The 5,665-nt window shown below is 44.1% G+C and overlaps 1 pseudogene; it reads right to left on the reverse strand.

The window, feature by feature from the left end:
- Positions 1-233: 233 nt before the first annotated feature.
- On the reverse strand, positions 234-4,433 carry LOC114906224 (annotated as a pseudogene).
- Positions 4,434-5,665: the final 1,232 nt, after the last annotated feature.

The following is a 5,665-nucleotide window of genomic DNA, read 5'->3' on the forward strand; positions in this document are numbered from 1 at the left end:
CCAAGTAGCAGTGCAGTTCGCTACTACTGAGGCTGAATCCATAAAGGCTTCAAGACCACGTCCAGAAGACAAGTTATTATATATAATACCCTAGAAGGTCTGAAACATAATTATCATATACATAGCTGGTCCTTCAGAGCTTTTTACCTATAACATGTTTTTTGATGAAACTTATTTAATGTACTGGAGATAACTGTGACTTACTGATCAAATATTTGAATACTTATACTTACCTGGGATTTCATTTCTGCTGAAAGAAAAAGGAAGAACAGGACTCACTAAAAAAGAAAACCAAACTTTAGAAGTGAAAGTAAAAATCTTAACACACACTATCACTTTTGGAAGCAGCATAGAGGGGCAGTCAACGGTAAAACACTGGTGCAATAGGTCAAAACTCTAGGCCAAAAATCCATTATTATTATCATCAGTGACAGTACCACAACTGTGCCCTTCAGAATTAATAATCGCTCCTAAGAAACTTCATTTGGCATCAGAAGATGTGTTTAAGAGAAACACTCTGGGAGGTTTTGAATCAGACTTGGTTTTTTGTTCGCCAAGTTACAGGAGAATTTTTAAAGTGGGGGGAAGGGAAGAAGGAAACGGACCAGGAAAAGAATTTAAGCCATCATCTATAAACCAACAAAGCACTGATAGTTCCAAACATTATGTCACAAACTAAAATGACTGATGTAGGCTCAAGTGGTTTATAAAACCTATAAAAAGACTACACCAGCAAAGTCCCCATTTATCTGTAGAGTTCAGAAACTAAAACAAGGAATATTTTAGCTTAAAACCTTATCTCAAGAGAATCATATACACTTCACATGAATAAAAATACCTGAAACCAAACATTTTTAAAAGCTCCAATACCCAAAATATAAAGAAAAATATTAATCCAGAAGACTCAATCAATCCATGATAATCACAAAACGGCTGGGCAATCTCTATCTCCCTTCCACACTAACCATCCATCCCATGGAAGACCAAGGGAGATCAGACCTTCCAGACTTACCTTCCAGACCTTCCAGACACCTGGATGCTGCAAAATTCTATGGAGACTCCTTGTGGAACAGCAGTTTCCCATCTCTTGTGTCTCTCCCTATCGTGATCATGATCATGCAGGAAGCAAGTCTGGCTGTGCTATCTTATCATTGTCTGTCACCCATCTGCAACATGGTATTGTACCGATAAGGAAAAAGTAGTTCCCTTTCCCCCAGAAGGTTGAGGCTCAGGTACAGGGTAATTCTCCTGTGCACACAGTCATTATTTAGGCCGATTCAGTGACTTCAACAGGCTTAATCATGTGATCAGGTTTGTTGCCAGCTGCGTAATGCTCCCACATCTGTAGATAGAGCCGCTCTAGGTCCATTGTGTACTGTTTGGTGTTGAACAGAGGGCTAGATGTTCTCTGCTTCCAGACTTTGCCACGAATTTTCTTCAGGTATTCTAGATCAGTTCCCAGTTTCACAGCTATGTCTTCATATTCTTGACTATTTTTAGCAATAAGCTCAAGACAGCCTAAACAAGTGAGCTGGGAAGCTGCAACTCGGGAAGCAAGAGTCTCTCCTGGCATAGTCACCATGGGTGTCCCTGACCAAAGGACATCCATCCCTGTGGTGTGTCCATTACAGAGTGGAGTGTCCAAGCAGACATCAGCCAGCTGGCCTCGCCGAACATGTTCCTCTTTAGGAGCAACAGGTGAAAAAATGATACGGTTCTGGGGAAGGCCCATATTTTGTGCATACTGTTGAATATTAGGTTCTCCTACTGCTGGAAAACGCAACAGCCACAGTACACTATTGGGAACACGCTTCAGAATATTTGCCCACATCTGCAAAGTAGATGGGTCAATTTTATATAACTGATTGAAGTTACAGTACACAATGGCATCTTCCGGTAACCCGTACTGAGAGCGTGTGGTTACAATAATGGTACGGGGAACCTCCTCTCCAGTGGCAGCCCTAATGTTGATCTGGGTAGTTGCCAGTCCATTGCTAAGACTGAATCCGTTAATTGTTATCTGAATTTGTCCTCTGTTAATCATTTCAATAACTGCCTCTGCAATAGTATTCATAGGAATGACAGGCATATTAAGAGCTGTATTACTGCTGTCTGCTGTGTATCCTCCCTCAGGACATTTCATCTTGACAATCTGCACATCTGGGAGACTATCAAGAAATGCTTTGAGGTCGATGCCATTCAGCACAATCCGATTGTCATAAATGTGCCCATTGGACTTAAAATCGATGACTGCTTTCTTCTTCAGGTGAGGAAACATATTAGCATGATCACCAATAAAGAAAGTATGGGGCATATAAGCCAGTTTCTCAGAATACTGCTCAGCAACTTCAGCAGGTGAGGTTTCCTGATCAGTGATGATATAATCCATGAAAAGCACGCCACTGGTCCCAGGGTAGCCCAGCCACATTGCCTGAATAGGAGCTGGCCTGAGAGCAAAGAGTTCATTTCGAGCACCCCGGTATAACCATTCATATTTACAAGGATGTGTATACCATCTTGATGGATGCGATCAGCTGCTTTCCCATTGCATGGAATCTGAGAAAGATCAATGAAATGATGGGCTTCTGCCATCACCTTCGCTCGGAAGTTTGTGCCGTCATCTGGGCTCAGGGCATAACAGAAGACCTCAAATTTATCAGGATTGTGCGTGCCTGGGATAGACTGCATAAGATGAGAGGTAGGATGATTCCCAAAGTCAGAACTCACGTATCCTACACGCAGTCGACCATCACTGAGCTTCAAGTCTTTTGGATGTTCGTACGGTGGTTTATGAAGGATACTGATCTCATCCAAGCAGAGGTTCCCGTGGCTCTCAGCAATAGCCTTCCTGAAGCCATGAGAAAGAGGATAGAGCATACTATGATGAGGCTGCACAGAAGGCAACCTATTCTTCTCCAGCTGGTCAGCCACAATGCTGACCAACTTCTTCATTCGCTCATCATAGTCTGTCCAATCACAGACAATCTGCAGGCAATGAGCCAAATCACAATAAGCGTCAGGAAAGTCAGGTTCAAGCTTCAGAGCAGTGCGATAAGAAGCAATTGCTTCTGGAATATTCCCTGAATACTTGTGAATGGAAGCCAGATTGCTGTGGGCATCCGCAAGTGCAGGGTTAATCTGAATGGCACGAGTATAACACTGCAAGGCTCCCTGAACATCCTGCATCTCCTTTAGAGTGTTTCCCATGTTACAGTAGGCATCAGCAAAGGTAGGACTGATTCGAACAGCCTCCTTATAATGCATCAGAGCTTCCTGCAGTTTCCCCTGCTGCTCCAATACACTTGCTAAATTTGAATGGGCAACAGCAAACTCTGGGAAGACTTCTAATGCTTTACGATACAAGCGAACTGCCTCTTCAATGTTTCCCTGGTCTCCTTTGATATTGGCCAGGTTATTCAGAGAGTCTGCATGGGTGGGGCACAGCCGCAGAGCTGTATTATAACAATCTTCTGCTTCGGCAACACGGCCCTTCTCTTCCAGAGCGTTGGCTAGGTTGCAGTAAGCATCAGGGAAATGTGGTTGCAATTCAATAGCTCGCCTGTAGGTGTCTATTGCCAGATCCATCAGGCCTTGCTCATAGTATACACCAGCCAGGTTGGCACGTACCACTGCATGATTTGGGCTCAAGCTTAGGGCACAAAGGTAAGCTGCCACAGCTCTGTCAAAAATCCGTGCCTCTTTCAAGACATTTCCTAAATTGATATAAGCATCCAGAAAATTGGGGTCAAGGGTGACAGCCTTTTCAAAGTGATGAATTGCAAGCCAAATCTCCCCTTGTGCATTGAAAACACAGCCAAGATTACTCCAAGCTACTGCAAAGTTCGGTTGCGTCTCCACTGCTTTCAAATAACATGCCTTGGCTCCTTCCAAGCGACCCAGGGCTTTGAGCAGGTTCCCCAGGTCACTGCGAACACAGTACAAATCAGGATTGCACTGAAGAGCAGAGACGTAAGCTTGTACTGCCCCTTGCATGTCGCCTGCTGCTACCAAAGCGGCTGCCAGGTTAATATAACCATCGATGAAATCTGGTTTGAGATGCAATGCATGCCGGTAATGCTCCATTGCTTCCTGCAACTGCCCTCTTTCCTTGTACACATTCCCCAAATTCGAATAGGCTTCTGCCAGAAGAGGGCTCTGTTTAATTGCCAGAGTACTAAAGTGGGCAGATCTGTCCAGCCTTCGACACTGGAAGTGTAGAGATGAAAGTAACAAAAGTACTCCAGTATTGTCTGGCTCTTGTCTCCACAGCTGCATGCAGTGTCTCTCAGCTGCCTCAAAATCTCCTGCCTGATATTCTCGATGTGCCAACTCAGCTAACCCTTGGAAGGAAAGCATACGTTTCGTTGGTTCTGTGCTGTCGGCCACGTTGCCCACAGAAGACGCCATCTGGAGCTTCTGGAGAGAGTGAGAAAAGGGGGTAATTGAGTCCCGCTGCCGCCACTACTGGCAAGAATGTTTCTAGAGGTAGCAAATACGAGGGCAGCAGCCGTACCACTGCTTTGGCAGGCTTAAGCGGCGGCAACAGTTACAGGCACCGAACCTTAGGAACTCTGGTTGGCCATCTACCTCTCACGCTCTTGAAATCTTAATTCTTAACCCTGCCCTCTTCCACCATTTTTCTCCTAATCAGGGAATAAAAATTACCTATACACTTGCCTTAGAAGAAATCAAAAGTCAGTAGTCCAAACACTTTTTAAAGTTTTGTTTTCTGTCCAGTTGGAAAGGAAATACATGATTGACTTTACTTCATCATTCATATAGTCAATGTGGAAAACATTAGGGCCGTGTATTTCAATACAGTAAGATCAGAAAATTTTAAATTGGCCTTCCCAAACCACTCATAAGTAACCAACGTTGTATATAATGCTAAAATCTTAGAGACTGAGTTTGATATTTTAAAAGTTCTGAAAGGATTAGCTAATTTCTCCTCATCATATTTCTCATGCCTCAAACCTGAGTATTACTTTTCTAAAAATAAATCTATTTATCTTTATTTATTTTTATTTTGGCTGCGTTGGGTCTTCAATGCTGCGTGCAGACTTTCTCTAGTTGCGGTGAGCGGGGGCTACTCTTTGTTGCGGTGCCCGGGCTTCTCATCACAGCAGCTTCTATTGCTGTTCCACAACTCTATGGGTTCCTCTTTAGGTCCTATGAAGAACCCTAGAAATTAGTTCATGGAATTATAAGTTTTTGCAAAATTGTCAAAAGTGAGATATTTTAACTTCCATCAGGTAAGACCAGCGTCTCTTTCTTTGCCAATTTTCCTTCTATCATATTCCGCTATGTTGGATCATATTGGAATGGCCACAGGCTTTTTTGAAATCTGGCTAAGGAGATTTTCTTTTTTCTGTGGTACGCGGGCCTCTCACTGTTGTGGCCTCTCCCGTTGTGGAGCACAGGCTCTGGACGCACAGGCTCAGCGGCCATGGCTCACGGGCCTAGCCGCTCCGCGGCATGTGGGATCTTCCCGGACCGGGACACGAACCCGTGTCCCCTGCGTCGGCAGGTGGACTCTCAACCGCTGCGCCACCAGGGAAGCCCTAAGGAGATGTTTTAAGTGAGGCTATTATGTGATTTTCAGACACCGCCGTATGTAATTGACTATATACTATCCCATTACAGGAATAACTTCCAGTACTCATAC

The sequence above is a fragment of the Monodon monoceros genome, unplaced genomic scaffold (assembly GCF_005190385.1).
Source record: "Monodon monoceros isolate NGI ecotype Baffin Bay Population unplaced genomic scaffold, NGI_Narwhal_1 Contig353_ctg1, whole genome shotgun sequence".
Lineage (NCBI taxonomy): Eukaryota > Metazoa > Chordata > Mammalia > Artiodactyla > Monodontidae > Monodon > Monodon monoceros.